Source organism: Haliotis rufescens, unplaced genomic scaffold (assembly GCF_023055435.1).
Source record: "Haliotis rufescens isolate VD_foot unplaced genomic scaffold, xgHalRufe1.0.p SCAF_5, whole genome shotgun sequence".
Taxonomy (NCBI): Eukaryota; Metazoa; Mollusca; class Gastropoda; order Lepetellida; family Haliotidae; genus Haliotis; species Haliotis rufescens.
The window spans coordinates 51,173,868-51,191,841 of record NW_025964223.1 but is presented as its reverse complement, the minus strand read 5'-3'; positions in this window follow the sequence as shown (position 1 = coordinate 51,191,841).

The window sequence follows — 17,974 nt, the reverse complement described above, 5'->3', positions numbered from 1 at the left end:
CTAGAACTGAAAAGGGGAGTTAGTATGGGCTGCTAGAGCTGAAAAGGGGAGTTAGTATGGGCTGCTAAAAGTGAAAAGGGGAGTTAGTATGGGCTGCTAAAACTGAAAAGGGGTAGTTAGTATGGGCTGCTAGAACTGAAAAGGGGAGTGAGTATGGGCTGCTACAACTGAAAAGGGGAGTGAGTATGGGCTGCTAGAACTGAAAAGGGGAGTGAGTATGGGCTGCTAGAACTGAAAAGGGGTAGTTAGTATGGGCTGCTAGAGCTGAAAAGGGGAGTTAGTATGGGCTGCTAGAACTGAAAAGGGGAGTGAGTATGGGCTGCTACAACTGAAAAGGGGAGTTAGTATGGGCTGCTAGAGCTGAAAAGGGGAGTTAGTATGGGCTGCTAGAGCTGAAAAGGGGAGTTAGTATGGGCTGCTAGAGCTGAAAAGGGGAGTGAGTATGGGCTGCTACAACTGAAAAGGGGAGTGAGTATGGGCTGCTAGAACTGAAAAGGGGAGTTAGTATGGGCTGCTAGAGCTGAAAAGGGGAGTTAGTATGGGCTGCTAGAGCTGAAAGGGGGGTGGTATAGGCTTGTAGAGCTGAAAAGGGAATGAGAGTGGAATGGTGGTGAATGTTTTATTTAGTATATGTTCTTGGGTCTGTAGGAGAGACTAGATGAGACTGCAAATCTTTCTAGTACGTGACTATTTGCAAGTGCTATGTATTTTGACATTAGAATGATATTTCGAAAATATGTATCCTGGATATTTTCTGTTATACTGTTAGTACACGTGATCTGCGGTGTCAGCAAACACTTACCTTTGTATGCAAAATTATTTGAGTGGCGGGTGTTACCTGTTGGACACCTGGTGTCATCACTGATTTTCAGTGATCCATTCATATTATTTTTCACCGCTATTTTTACCGATCCATTTCGGCAGATAACCGAGACCAAATCTCACACTCTTACTCTCAGTGGTCAGCTAGTCACCCAGGAAGCGCTGTGTACTTGTATTAAAACATAAGACCTACTAAACCAACACAAATACAATCAAATAAATTATCTGTCATTTTGAGATAAGTAAATCTTCAGCGTCTTTGATAGGCATTTAGAATTGGGAGAACATGAATACATGACACTTTCTTATTGATAGCAATTTCTTTTATTCTTCAAACGACATTTCAGAGCTACTTCTTGCTCCATCATCAGGTGAATTCACTGAAATATGATTTTGATTATGCAACTTAATGTCTCTGATTTACGTGGCGGATATGATATTTCATAAAGATCGTTATTCCTTTTGAATTATTGCTTTCATATGCTGCCATGTTCGGTACAGTCAGCAAATGTGTGTTTTACAACATAAACTGCCAGGCAAAAAAAAGTGTACACTTGAAAATTGGATTTAACCCGAACAATGCAAACGTTATCAAAACGTTACGTCAGTAGCCGAAACACTGCAAACGTAAAGTCCGAAGCGTGACTTTGCTTCCCATTTCAAATACATTTCTTGTTTGTTTCATTCTGAGCTACCACGAAACATGAGCGGTTACTTTCTTTTGCCTGTCAGTTTATCAATGTATGTGCGGCTACTATACACAATAGCATTACAAATGACCAGGGTACAAATGACCTATACAGTGACACCTCGTTAATGCGGATCTTGTTACACAGAATGCTCCCCAAACCCAACATAACCAGTTCGTATAATAATAATAATAATAATAATAATAATAATAATAATAATACGAACTGATTATGTTGGTTTTATATATTATGATGATGATGATGATGATGATGATGATGAATCTAGAACACTATAGCCATGGATCCAAGGATTCTGTAATTTCTTGAATGAGAAAGCTGATCTGTTCATGTTAAGAGGTGTCACTGTCCATGCCAGTTCACGGTGACTTTAACTGTGTATAAACAGCTTTTGTTTGTATATAAACTTGTATCATATCGAGTAAGCACGTGTATGATGGAGCACTTCATGTAAACTACAGCAAAGTGCCAAATAAAATATCTGACAGTCTTTCGTCGTTTGTTTTCACGAAGGAGAACGTCGACATGCTGAACATAATCCAAACAGCATATACACGCGTCTGGTCGTGCACCTGTACACACACGCGCAAACACACCTATACACAACCTACATGTTTAGAGCATACGTCACATCTATAAATACACTAAACATACGCTTGTAAACATACATGCCCACATGGCTTCACACACGTTTGCAAACACCTGCACAGTGACATGCTCCTAAATGTAACTCCGTACCACACACCTGCACGTGCCTATCATGCATGTCCACCACAATACGCTTTTTAAAACACCTGCATACAACCAGCCACACCTACACACGTTTGTACAAATGTGTGTACGCCCACCTGTGAACAAACCACACCTTCATACATGTCTGTACAAATGTGTGTGAGCCCATCTGTGAACCAAACACACCTACACACGTCTGTACAAATGTGTGTGAGCCCACCTGAGAACCAAACACACCTTCATACATGTCTGTGCAAATGTGTGTGAGCCCACCTGTGAACCAACCACACCTTCATACATGTCTGTACAAATGTGTGTGAGCCCATCTGTGAACAAAACACACCTTCATACATGTCTGTACAAATGTGTGTGAGCCCACCTGTGAACAAAACATACCTACACACGTCTGTACAAATGTGTGTGAGCCCACCTGTGAACCAACCACACCTTCATACATGTCTGTACAAATGTGTGTGAGCCCACCTGTGAACCAACCACACCTTCATACATGTCTGTACAAATGTGTGTGAGCCCATCTGTGAACAAAACATACCTTCATACATGTCTGTACAAATGTGTGTGAGCCCATCTGTGAACAAAACATACCTACACACGTCTGTACAAATGTGTGTGAGCCCACCTGTGAACCAACCACACCTTCATACATGTCTGTACAAATGTGTGTGAGCCCATCTGTGAACAAAACACACCTTCATACATGTCTGTACAAATGTGTGTGAGCCCAACCGTGAACCAACCACACCTTCATACATGTCTGTACAAATGTGTGGTAGCACACCTGTGAAACTAAAAATATCTACCCATATGTCTGTACACATGCTTGTGAACCTACCGGTGAACTACCCACACCCACACTCAAGTTTGCACAAATGCTATATAAAACATTATCTTAGATGCTTCGCTAAAAGATCAAAGGCACCGACTGTTACGTCATAGTAGGCTGACGTCATAACGCTGTTCAAATTACCTGATCAAACGTTTCCTTGGTAACATCGTTCTTTCATTACTGTCAAACAAGATGGCGCATATAATTCACATCAGCTATCGCTGAAATATTTTCCTTAAACATGTCGAATATCTGAATATTATTACCTGGGAAGAAATATGACAAGATGATGTCAACTCTTGCTCATGCTGCTGGGGTTACCCAAACGTGTTCGAACCACTGTGTCCGCGTCACAGCAGCCACAAAGATGTCCGGGGCGGGCGTTGGTGCAACTAGGAATTATGGTTGTCTCTGGACACAGGCTGAGATGCAGGCAATAGGCAACATACTGCAGTCAAACAAAACGACCACTGTCACTTTTCTTACGTCATATAACGCATCAGGCCGTCGCTTCACGTCGGTTACAGTATCATGCAGCGCAACTAGCTCGGTAAGTACAGTGAGTGAGTGAGTATGGTTTCACGCCGCTTTTAGCAATATTCCAGCAATATCACGGCGGGTCGGTAAGTACAGTAATTCACAGAATGCATTCTGATAACATTAGTGGTATAAACAAAGTTGCGACTTTTACGACAGAAAATACCTCGACACACAACATCGGCTAGGTTCAGTCATGTGACAAAGCTGAAACAAATCAATATGAAAACTTTAAAAAAAGTATAAATCATTGCTGTATGGGATCATGGTTAATCACACACTGAAAGAATAATACACTGTGACTCATTTAACCATAATCTACACATGGATTTTAGTGATGTAATATCATGTTTAAAACGTATATTTTGTCTCTTAACGATAGGGTACAAGAAATTAAGTGGGGCAACCCTGCTCGTGGATTTTCAATTTACGGCGCCTCTTATTGCAGATTTGATTTTAAACCTTATGACTACTTCCCATTATGACTACCTTCCATTATGACTGCTTCCCATTATAACAACTTTCCAGTGTGACTACTTCCCATTATGACTACTTCCCATTATGACTACTTCCCATTATGACTGCTTCCCATTATAACTACTTCCCATTTTGACTACTTCCCATTATGACTGCTTCCCATTATAACTACTTCCCATTATAACTACTTCCCATTTTGACTACCTTCCATATGCTTACTTCACATTTTGACTACTTCCCATTATGACTGCTTCTCATTATGACTGCTTTCCATTATAACTACTTCCCATTATAACTACCTTCCATTATAACTACTTCCCATTATGACTACCTTCCATATGCCTACTTCCCATTTTGACTACTTCCCATTTTGACTACTTCCCATTATAACTACTTCCCTTTATATCCTCTTCCCATTATGACTACTTCCCATTATAACTACTTCCCATTATTACTACCTTCCATTATAACTACTTTCCATTATTACTACCTTCCATTATAACTACTTCCCATTATGACTACCTTCCATATGCCTACTTCCCATTTTGACTACTTCCCATTATAACTACTTCCCTTTATATCCTCTTCCCATTATGACTACCTTCCATTATTACTACTTCCAATTATGACTACCTTCCATTATAACTACTTTCCATTATTAATACCTTCCATTATTACTACTTCCCATTATGACTACCTTCCATATGCCTACTTCCCATTTTGACTACTTCCCATTATAACTACTTCCCATTATAACTACTTCCCATTATAGCTACTTTCCATTATGACTACCTTCCATTATAACTACTTCCCTTTATAGCTACTTTCCATTATAACTACCTTCCATTATAACTACTTCCCATTGTAGCTACTTTCCATTATGACTACCTTCCATTATAACTACCTTCCATTATGACTACCTTCCATTATAACGACTTCCCATTATGACTACTTCCCATTATGACTACTTCCCATTATAACTACCTTCCATATGCTTACTTCCCATTTTGACTACTTCCTATTATGACTGCTTCCCATTATAAATACTTCCCATTGCTTCCCATTATAACTACTTCCCATTATAACTACTTCCCATTTTGACTACCTTCCATATGCCTACTTCCCATTTTGACTACTTCCCATTATAACTACTTTCCATTATTACTACTTCCCATTATGACAACCTTCCATATGCCTACTTCCCATTTTGACTACTTCCCATTATGACTGCTTCTCATTATGACTGCTTCCCATTATAACTACTTCCCATTATAACTACCTTCCATATGCTTACTTCCCATTTTGACTACTTCCTATTATGACTGCTTCCCATTATAACTACTTCCCATTATAACTACTTCCCATTTTGACTACCTTCCATATGCCTACTTCCCATTTTGACTACCTTCCATTATAACTACTTCCCATTTTGACTACCTTCCATATGCCTACTTCCCATTTTGACTACTTCCCATTTTGACTACTTCCCATTATAACTACTTTCCATTATTACTACTTCCCATTATGACAACCTTCCATATGCCTACTTCCCATTTTGACTACTTCCATTATAACTACTTCCCTTTATATCTTCTTCCCATTATAACTACCTTCCATTATAACTACTTCCCATTATGACTACCTTCCATTATAACTACTTCCCATTTTGACTACCTTCCATATGCCTACTTCCCATTTTGACTACTTCCCATTTTGACTACTTCCCATTATAACTACTTTCCATTATTACTACTTCCCATTATAACTACTTCCCTTTATATCCTCTTCCCATTATAACTGCCTTCATTATAACTACTTCCCATCATGACTACAGTTTCAATACACACACTGCATAACTCAGCGACTGCTACTTACAACATATCACCCCTGTTTCTTGGTGAGTTGGAGTAGTCAAAATGGAGAAAAAGACAAAACAGATTCCTTGTAGTATTCATTTGATTTATTCATTTAAGGAGCGTTACATAGTTTACATACTCGTTTCTCTAAAACTTTTTGTTAAATCCAAAAATATGATAATCCGTTCATGCATTTTAATATACGGTGGTTCTCTTCCAAATATAAAATAAACGTCAAAGCTAAAGTATACCTAAGTCTCAATTTTCCAGTGAAAAAGATTCCATTCAGCTTAAAATGAAAAACAGCGACGACAATCATATGAATTCATCGTAGACTATGCAAGTAGGAGTAACGAAGGCCAGCTGCTAGAAAAGTTACATGCACTCATTCAATTATAATTTTTTTAATTTGAAGTTTACACGATATACGGCTTTTCCATTGGACAAGAGGTCGGTCACATGACCGCGAAATTGACGTTCATATGTGTATGAGCGACACAATTTGACGTTCATACGTTTTTCACGAGGCCGTGTTCTCCGACGTTCCGGCGTTCATACAGTTTGGCCCTCATTCTATGAAGGTTCATACTCCAATGAACTCACACAAAGTGAAAGTCAATTCTTAAACGTTTGTATTTTCAAATCCCTAAATTTCCTTACCATATATTAAAATCGGGGTAATCATTATGTCAAATGCTGATAACATACAATCAAGAGGCAAGTTAATATTTCGTGCTTTATTTAGCAATGCCAACAAAGATTTTGTTAATGTCCTAACATTGTCCTACTAATGTCCTAACATTGTCCTACTAATGTCCTAACATACTTCTCGGTGAGGTATGCGCTGTAATTGTTGTTAAAAGATAGAATATCAGAACAAATAATGCATCGAAATAACGTCTTTCATTGTCCATGTATATATGGGCAGAGTGAAGATGACGCCTGGAGTAGTCCATTATTCTGTAGGTAGGCTCATTTTACACCCTTCTTTTTTCACCCATCATAATAGGAATAGTCATGTGGGAGTGAAACTTCACATGACACCAACGCATATTCTTGCAAGTACACCCCCATGCATACTTAAACAACCCTGCACACACGATTGCACATATTCAAACGTACACGTTGAATGCTGACCTTCCCCTCATTCTGATGTTAGAGTGTGCTTGTCTGAGGCAGGTAATCTATATGACGCACCTGTTCTCGGGTCTTTGCGTGATTTGTTATTGATCAAGACACAGGGGGTTCGGTATTGTTTGGGTCGAGCGTTCAGACATTTCATGATATCCTCGCAACAATGTTTGGGGACATATACTATTTCAATCGTTCGATGCGCTCTCCGGTCAATACTTTCTACATGGTTAATGATAGAAAATAATCCACATACGCGTGGGTGAAAATGGCACAGTAGACGGCAATTGAAACAGATGCTTTCGCTGACATTAACGCAAAACCAATCACATGTATTGCTAAACTTCACTTACATAATCACATAACCGTTTTTTAACCAATCAGATGAAATACAAAGAACGAGTTGATAAAAGTGGGAAAACCCCGATTTTTTCCACTTTTATCAACGAGTGTTGATATATTTGACATCAAAAGACACGAGGGTGAGATTTTATTTATCATCCATCATTCTTCCAACTTTTTCAGTTTGTAGACAGTAATTAGCAGTGTCTTAAGTGTAAAAAGTACTGCTTACAGCTTCAGTAGCAGATCCATTAGTGATGTCATATGATTGTGAAGTCATGGTAACCAATGACGTCACAATGGTCTGCAAAGCATTGTCATGCAATTTCATTGCAGCGATATGTACAGTGAAGATATCGCTTGATCTCACCCAAGCGATATCTCCTGTGGGAGCCAGTTTTGGATGATGAACGCTTTTGCCCATACATAATTTACAACGGTACACTGACATAGAAAATCATGTTTAAGAAAACAACTGAACAAAAATCGATTGAAAAAAGTAATAAGAAAGTAATGTAGTGTATATGTTGTAATATGCTACCGCGTGACATGCATCACTGAATTTCAGTGTTATATTTCCCCGGTATACCGTCACCGTGTGAACGGCTCCACGGGTTCTTTGTACAGCGGGTAGATCAATCAGGTACGAGGTGTCGTTGACGTAATGTCCTTAAGACCAATATGCTGATCTCGCTTGATTAAACCGTTGGTGGTATTACACGTGTGAACAGTGCAAGTCAGGTTTTAATGTGTAATGTGGTGTGTGCTGCTCCGAGAGGAATCAACCTGAAGAACAATTATGGGAATTCTGAATGAAGTGAATAATTCCCCCATCCATTTATTCATTTTCTATACCTACATTACCACTACATTCGCTTGCTCTTCATTTTTTTCTTAGTTGGGGCACGGGTGGTCTAGTCTTATAAGGTGCAGCAACTCACTGTACAGAGTAGCGCCCCTCGGCACACCAGAAACTTATGCTTGTGGGTTCGAATCCCGGTTCGCCCCGATTATGTTTCTAGGTTTGTCAGAACCATACCCGTGCTCGTGGGTAAACGTCTGAGACCTGCATCACTTCAAGCTTTCTTCCCACATTAAGCTGACACGCCGTCACATAACTGGAATACTGGGTACTGGAAAAAATCCGGGTAGAGAATAGGTCTTCAGCAACCCATGCTTGCCCTAACAGGCGACTATGCATGTTGTAAGAGGCGACTAACGGGATCGGGAGGTCAGGCTTGGTGACTTGTTTGATGCATGTCGTCGCATCTCAATTGCGTAGATCGATGCTCATGATGTCAGCCACTGGATTGTCCGGTCCAGACTCGATTATCTACAGACCGCCTTCATATAGCTAGAATATTGCTGAACAACAAACAGATAAACATAAACACTTGACATATACTGCCGGGCAAAAGAAAGTATACACTTATATTTGATGGTGGCTAAAAACGAAATTAACAAGAAATGGTTATTCGATGGTGATGTATTGGATATAGATATCAGTAGTTGTGTTTTGAACCTAAAGTTTCGGCGACTTTTTTCACCTTGTAACGTTTACATAAGATTTGTAAATCCAACCAATTTAAAGTGTATATTTTCTTTTATCGGTCAGTTTTTTTCATCTGTATTGTTCTATATCAGTTCATGAGCAAATGATATCATCAAATGGGCTACCAGATCTAATAAGTCGTTGATATTAAAATATGTCTCCATGAACTGCATCACTGTCATCTGACGTCAGCGGTGATGGAATAGATGATTACGAATGAAATATCTATATTTCCTGTATATCACACAGTTCAGATCACACCCGCCAGAATAGGGCTTCAGCAACCCATACTTGTCGTAAGAGGCGACTAAAGGGATCGGGTGATCTGACTTGGTTGATGCATGTCATCGTATCCCAATTGCGTGGATCGATGCTCATGATTTCAATCCCTGGATTGTCTGGTCCAGACTCGATTATTTACAGACCGCCGTCTTATAGCTGAAATATTGCTGAGTTCGGCGTTAAACAACAAACAAACAAACAAAGTTCATTTCATTACTGTAAATGACCAGTTGAACCATCGGGTCAAACTTTGTTCCCAGCATCACATGATGAAAGAACTATAACGGAGATCGTATGGTGAGGCTACCTGACTTATCTGGATTTGTGTCGTCGTATCCAGACCTTCCTTCTCTCAACCACTGGTTTAAAAGCCCCAGGCTCGATTAATTATAGGCAGCCGTGATTTATCTGGTATATTTTTGACCTCGACCTGATGATAATGAGTTGTTGTTTTTAACTTCTCAAATGCAACTTTACTGATGCTTCCGTTCTCACTTCTGCTGAGCCTCATCTGACACCATTGCACTCGACCCTCACGTCACTCAGCATCTGCAACATTCTGTGTCGAATTTAAGATGGAATGAACACATGCGTGTCATAACTTTATAATGTTATATTGAGGCACGTGGTCCTGTGATCACAAATCAGGTGAAGCAACGCTGGCGACGGAGAGGGTCAGTGAGTATGGTTTTAAGCCGCTTTTACCAATATTTCAGCAACAGCACGGCGAGGGACACCTGAAATAGGGTTTACGCATTGTAACCATGTCGAGAATCGAACCCGGATCTTCGACGTGACGAGCGAACGCTTTAACCACTAGGCTACCGCCTCCCTCCCCAACCCCACCCCGGCGACGGAGAGAAGATGGATGGCTGGTTCTAGAGTTTACCGAAACACAGTTTATCAAACACGAGGTCTCTCTCTTCCGTACTCCCCATACGAAGCGACCGCCTCCGTGGTCTAATGGTAGAGCGTCCGCCCGGAGAGCGGAAGGTCCGGGGTTCGATCCCCGGCCGCGTCATACCAAAAGACGTTAAAAGATGGTACTTGTTGTTACCCTGTCTGGCGCTCGGCATTAAGGGCTAAAACAAGGACTGGTCGGCTCGGAGTCAGTATACTGTGTCTGAGTGGGGTATTCATGTTAAACTGCGGCATGGTATCTCAGTGAGCTAGCACTATAAATCGGCATCAGTCCGGACTAGTACAAGCAGCCACACAAAACACACACACATACATGCACGTCGCTATATAAGTGCAATAATCTTGGACGCGACGTTAAACCCCATTTCACCTCACCTCACCTCACCTCACCTCACCACGCCTCACCTCACCATACGAAGCAAACACTAGAACAATATTTTCATCTCACTTGCGCAGCTGATGTTTTCTATGATATATTATGTTCCAATAATAAGACACTATTATCATAGTTTCTCTTGATTATATATGTTTTCATCTTACCTTACATGTAAAAGACATTATTAGTCATTGACGTTTTGGTACAATAGACCGCGCCATCATGACTACAGACACTTTGCCGGTTCGGTAGTCTCGGCAATTCAAGCTCCTTACAGCGAAACGGCGTCGCGTAATGTGTTATTAGCGTTTACTTGAAATTTACGCAATGCACAGAGCCGAAACATTACAATTTGTCGTTTGGAAATATGGCGACAAACAAACGTTTCACTCGTTTGTTTTCAAATTGTGGTATATCATATGTCGGGAAGATACGGTGTGGCTGCGGTCCTCGAGCCCTCTTATGTTAACGCACTGGGCAGCGCTGTTGACGCAATAATCTATTGCGGGGAGACTTGAGTAGGCAAGTAGCTGCAACTTGCCTCTGTTCACCATGTAGGGAATGGTAGCCCGGCAGGATGAGATAGTGATGTAAATCTTCTTGTTCTACGCAAGGGCTATTGTAACCATAAGGAGACGAGAACGTACTTGGAAGACAGAGGTCTCAGTGTTTGATGGACACGGCTAATAAGGACTGGGTGGTTACAGTACGGCATTTGTTTGTTTGTCTGTTTGTCTACAACGCAACCGTTGACAGTATTCCCGCAATATGACGGCGGCCTGTAAATAATCGAATATGGACCTGACAATCCATTGAGAGCAACGATCCACCTATTCGGGGGACCATGCGTTAAATGTGTGCCCTAAGCTTATTGGCTATTGTCATGCTGGCCTGCCTGGGTTGACATGGTGTAGCTTTGATCAGGTTGACGTGGCATGTACAGCTTTGATCATGTCGCTCAGGTGAGGTGAGGTGAAATGCCGTTTAACGTCGCGTCCAATATTATTGCACTTATATAGCGACGTGCATATACGTGTGTGTGGCTGCTTGTACTAGTCCGGACTAATGCCGATTTATAGTGCTAGCCCACTGAGATACCATGCCGCAGTTTAACATGAATACCCCACTCAGACACAGTATACTGACTCCGAGCCGACCAGTCCTTGTTTTAGCCCCTTAATGCCGAGCGCCAGACAGGGTAACAACAAGTACCATCTTTTAACGTCTTATGACGCGGCCGGGATCGAACCCCGGACCTTCCGCTCTCCGGGCGGACGCTCTACCACTAGACCACGGAGGCGGTCATGTCGCTCTGGACTATCGTGTTATTATTGCGAAGGCTCTATGGGCTGACATGGCATAGTTTTGATCATGCTGACTTGGTATGTTTAGCTTTGATAATCCTGACTGCTGCATAAAACGAACCCCACCTCCTTCCCATCTCATGTCTGTTCTGTTGTAACCGCTATATACACCAGTAACAATATGACTGAGAATGATCTTTGCTTCAGGAATATTCGGTAACAGTGTGCCGTGGTTTAATTGTAGACATGCATAAATATCTGGTTCAACGCTGCTGGTGGACATCATGCCTAACTTTATGATCAAGGGTCAGTCGGGTAGCCTAGTGGTTAAAGCGTTCGCTCGTCACGCCGAATACCCGGGTTCGATTCCCTACATTGGTACAATGTGTGAAGCCCATTTTCTGGTGTCCCCCGCCGTGATATTGCTAGAATATTGCTAAAAGCGGCGTAAACCGTACTCACTCACTCATTATGATCGACGTCAATGATTTCGTGCACAACGTTAAGTACAATCAGACTATCTGTCGGTCTAGACGCAGCCGTAATTGTGTCTTCGTGTGTCGAAGCTGTGACAAGTCTACCAACATATTGCCAAATAAACTACCTGATCTGATAGCCCTAATTGCCAAGATGTCACACGTGATAGAGATGAAGTATTTTATCGTGTCAGGGAGTCCCGTCATGTGTACTGCACGTGCTAATCAGGCATATTCATCCGCGAGGGGTTGTTTGACGTTTGGCAGATAAGTGACACGATATGATCACATGTTCACAAGCACACGCCGAACTATATGACAGGGGTGCTGGGTTTTAACCAGCGGGTTATGACGTTGTCGAGCTAGGAACAAATACCCTGTTCATGCTTCGCTAACACCGCAACCTACAGTGGCCAACGTGGAGGGACACACAGCCAAGTGGTGATTAGGTCGCGAGCTATGCCGATTACTCCGCTTTGAAGTAGGACGGTAATGTGGACAGTATGGGTTTCTGTGAAGACTGTCTGCGTCACTGCAGTTGTTAATTGGATGTGGATTAAGCGTTCAAGGCTTATGCTTGTCGGCATAAAGTTCCCATGTAATCCTGAGTTGAAACTATTGTCACCTCCAACAATGGTTGTGGTATGAGAGTGTATCGTTTTAAGTCTTCAAACGTATCAAGACAGTTGCTACACTTAATCCTTGTATATGTAGCGGTTGTGGGTATTGCCGAATGACGTCAGATTGCATTCGCCCTCTTTGTGCCAAGTGTATTAAGGTGATACTAGCTCAAGTTATATCACGCATGAGATACAACCCATGTGATAATCTCTTGTTTATTGCATTGAGCCAGTAAATCCTTAGTCGTATATGTTATATATTTCTATATACACGATACCATATCACTTGATATTTGGATTATTTGAAATTTAAAAAAAAATGATTTAGGGTGTGTGTGTGTGAGTGTGTTTGGGCGTGAGGGTGCCGTTGTGAATATGTGGTTGTGACTGTGTCGACGTGAGTGTGTTGTGTGTGTGTGTGGTTGTGAGTGTGTGTGTGTGTTCATGCGGTGTTAGTGTGGGTGTGCGTGAGAGTGTGAATGAGGGTGTTAGTGAGGGTGTGAGAGTTATTGTGTGTGTGGGTGACAGTGATAGTGTGGGTGTGGGTGAAGGTGTTAGTGAGGGTGTGAGTGTTATTGTGGGTGTGAGTGAGGGTGTTAGTGTGGGTGTGGAAGTGAGTGAAGGTGTTAGTGTGGATGTGAATAAGGGTGTTAGTGTGGGTGTGAGTGTGGGTGTGATTGACGGTGTTAGTTTGTGTGTGAGAGTGAGGGATAGTGTTAGTTATTAAAGAGTTGAAAACCACTGGACTAATAATACCTAATATAATGTAATCAGCCGACCAGCTGCCCAGACGCTGTACCAGACGTCGACACTTTATCTGGGGCCGACGTAGAGACCTTATTTGAAGCAACAGTAAAATAATTTTGTACAAATCGATTTTTGGCTCTCATGGAGAAAAGAGTTGCCTCCCTTCGTAAATCGCTTTTAAACTTTTCTTATCACAAAATATTGTCCACGTTTGTAAGTAATAGTTTAACCCATCCAAGACCCAAGAGTACTCCTGGACAGCACCTATTGTGACAAGCAAATTATCCTCCCAGAGCAACTTCATTCTGTTTTCTCATCCGATCTTTTACATTGATACGATACCTGGTTGCATGAAGATTAGAGAACATCCCCATTGAAAGTCGCGTCAGGTGCACTTTCAAAGTAGCCAATCAGCGTCGAGGCTTCTAAATCTTCGGAACGAGTGAGCGAAGCATTCAGACAAGCTTGTCTGATTTCCATAGCTCGAAAAGGAACCCAGGCCGCGTTATATAAGTTGTGAATATTTTATGTATCCTATCGTTTCTTAGCGCCATGGCATCTGCAACCAACACGTGTAATATCGAGGGAATGTTTGTGAACTGTGTGTAGGATTTCTTTTGTAGAGGCCGAAATTGAGGCTGTAAAGAAATGAAACCGAATTATCTAAGCCAGCTGACATCTATTATAAACTGTCGTGAGAACACACGCATCCTCCCCACGATGGTTGTAAGATCTTCATGCAGAGAGGAAATGCATAGCAGTTACTATAGATCAGATTTGAATGAGATTTGGGTCATGATTATTTCACAGTTACGAAGTTAGGGCTGTACGGTGCCTTGTGTATCGTAACATGTGCTGTTTGCTCAACATTGGTCATCTTGGGAAACACGAACAGCAAAACCATTTGGTTGTCTTTTGAAATGCTTTACACGAGCGGTTACGCCTTTTCATGAAAGTACAATACATTTTGTGGTCAAAAAGCCATTAGAGTTTTGTTTTGTTTGTTTGTTGTTTAACGCCGCTTTCAGCTATATTCAAGCTATATGACGGCGGACCAGGCAATCCAGTGATTGACATCATGAGCATCGATCCACGCAATTGGGATACGACGACAGCATCAACTAAGTCAGCGAGCCTGACCACCCGATCCCGTTAGTCGCCTCTCACGCCAAACATAGTCTTCTTTTACGGCAAGCATGGGTTGCTGAAGACCTATTCTAACCCGGACCTTCAAGGGTTCAGAGTTTGACAGTTGTGTTAATTTTGTGGAAAATATCGCCAAGTTATAGTCTGGAAGTTAATTTAAGGTTCCGACGTTTACTACAATATCTGAAAAACTGTTGGACCTACTCAAGTCAAAGTTGGTATGAGATTATTAAACAGTCATACATAACTGGATATTACATTTAAAGACAATCGGTGCATGAATAAAAAATCTGTCTATTTAGCTATCACTATATTTCATCAACAACCAGACCTGTTCGACTCGAAAGGTTGCACGGGAATCACGCACGCATGAATACGGTGTTAGCATTAGATTTCATGATGTCTCAGCGCAGGCATCTTTCCGCTGATGCGAAAGGTTTCGTTGTTAAAATATTTGAATACTTAAAGGCTGAAAGTGAAAGACGTTCGCCCTTCTTTGACATTTCAAGTACATGAAAACAACAATTCATGCGTTACAGCTTCCCAAACAAACCGTAGTTAAGCTTTTGAACTCTCATAAAAACACATGCTCCCCTGCACATCCCTTAGGGGGCATCTCAAAACAGGATAGGAAATTAAAGTTAGATTCCTTTGATAAGAAAGTTGTCAGGGACGTGATTCGGCGGTTAACACGAGAAAATGAATTTATTTCAACACGAAAACTATAACAAATTCTCCTTACAGAGCATGACTTAGATATTTCCAAACAGACCATTTGTAAACTCCTTTCCAAATTTGGATATCAGTACAAAAAGACGAAAGGGTCGAAACTAGCAATGTGTGAACGACCAGATATCATTCGTTTGCGTATCAGTTCTTTGCGCACTATTAAAAAGAAACGAGAAGAAGGCTATGAGCCTGTCTATTTGGACGAAACCTGGGTTAACGCCTGTCGCACAGCGGCTTACCAATGGTCTCACCCAGATACCAGAGAGCCACAGCGCAAGATCCCCCCTGGTAAAGGGGAGCGCCTGATTGTCCTCCATGCAGACTCCCACAGAGGTTTCCTCCCTGGGTGTGATCTAGTGTTCAGATCCAGATCTACAGATGGCAGAGACTACCATACCGAGATGAATAGTCAGGTTTTCACTGCGTATGTTGAGGAGCAGCTCCTCTTAGCACTGCCTGATAAATCCTTTGTGGTTATGGACAATGCTCCCCATCACAGTTGTCGAGATCCTATTAACCGTTGTCCAACCTCAAATTCCACCAAAGGTGAGATATGTCAGTGGTTGGACAACAACCGCATTGCTCGGCCCACGCAAGCCAAAAAAACTGACTACTTCCAACTGGTTCTTCAGAACAAACCCCCGCCCTCTTACTGATTGACACCATGTTGAGAGAACACGGTCACGAAGTTCTTAGACTTCCTCCTTACCATTGTGACTTGAATCCCATCGAACTAATCTGGGGTGATTTGAAAAATATGGTCGCACGGCCAAATAAGAACTTCAAGCTTGCCGACGCCAAGCAGATTGTCTTGAAAGGGATGGGAGAAATTACAGATGTACGTTGGGCAAACTGTGTCAAACATGTTATCAAAGATGAGGAAGAGTATTGGAAACAAGACTGTATCCGACCAGATACTGTCCAGCCTGTTGTTGTTCATTTAGGTGACAGCACTGACTCAAAATCTGACGACGAGGGCATTTCGTGGGACCAAGAATAGTGAAATACATATACCCTTGTTTCACTTCGACATGTAATAGCCCGAATTACCACGGATATGAATTCTTACATATTCGTACATATTCTTAATCATTTCTTAAGAATCTTAAATATATCTTATTTTGATTCCCAAACATTCTTGTAGTTCGTGGGATTCGTGAGAAAAAAAATGTTTATCAAAGAATCCTAGAAATCGTCTACGAATTTCAGGTTCGTGCTTTGTAGTACATGTCGTAATCGGATCTTGTCCACTTTGTGCAATTCTTGGCTCAGAATTTGATTCTCTTTCACCCGTAACAGCCCCGAAAGTCTCGAATAATCTACGAAACTATTAATATATTTTCTACGAAACCATAAAGCAATGATTTGCCTAAATGAATAATTACGTATGATATATTACACCTTATAACATGATGCATGAAATATAATAATGTGGCAAGGAATGATACATTCAAGTCAATAACACTGACCTGAAAAAGAATGCAAAAATAATCTGATAAATATAATTAAATAACTGCTTGAGACGCCAAACGCTAACACCGTATTCGTGCGTGCGTGATTCCCGTGCAACCTTTCGAGTTGAGTTGATTGGTTCAACTGTGTCATATGGCCCTGTGACGCAGTGGTAGCATTATGCAGATGGCTGTTACAATGAATGCTCGTTTCACCCGTGACGAACAGTTCTGGTTGTTGATGAAATATAGTGATAGCTAAATAGACAGATTTTTTATTCATGCACCGATTGTCTTTAAATGTAATATCCAGTTATCTATGACTGTTTAATAATCTCATACCAACTTTGACTTGAGTAGGTCCAACAGTTTTTCAGATATTGTAGTAAACGTCGGGACCTTAAATTAACTTCCAGACTATCCTCTCTATTGTAATTTGTTAACAATGCGTATGCCTGATCAGTTTTGAACTTGTAAGTGTGTCCACCCTTGCCCGCTTGCACCCTTGCCCGCTTGCACCCTTGCACCTTGCATCTTGTACCTCACAGATCCACAAAGGCTTACATGTTGGTCTTCTTCGAAGTTTCTGAAGTATTTATGCTTTGTATTGAGTAGGGGGCATTTCAAATTCAAATTATCACACAAACAGATAACACCACACTCGTTCTCGAAGGATATTTGTCAGAAGAGAAAAGAACATGGTTGACCAGAAAATCGCGAGTATCGTGAAAAAGTATCAAACGAGAAAATAATTGCATTTATACCACTGTGTAATATTCGAAAGTTACAAACGCGTTTCTGTAACGTGCCCCTTTACCTCGAGCATCTTACCACGGTTACAAGTACACCCGTTTTGCGAGAACATTCAAGTGTCACTGATCTCCCTGCAGTCGAGTAGTCTTGCCACAAGTGTGCTAGG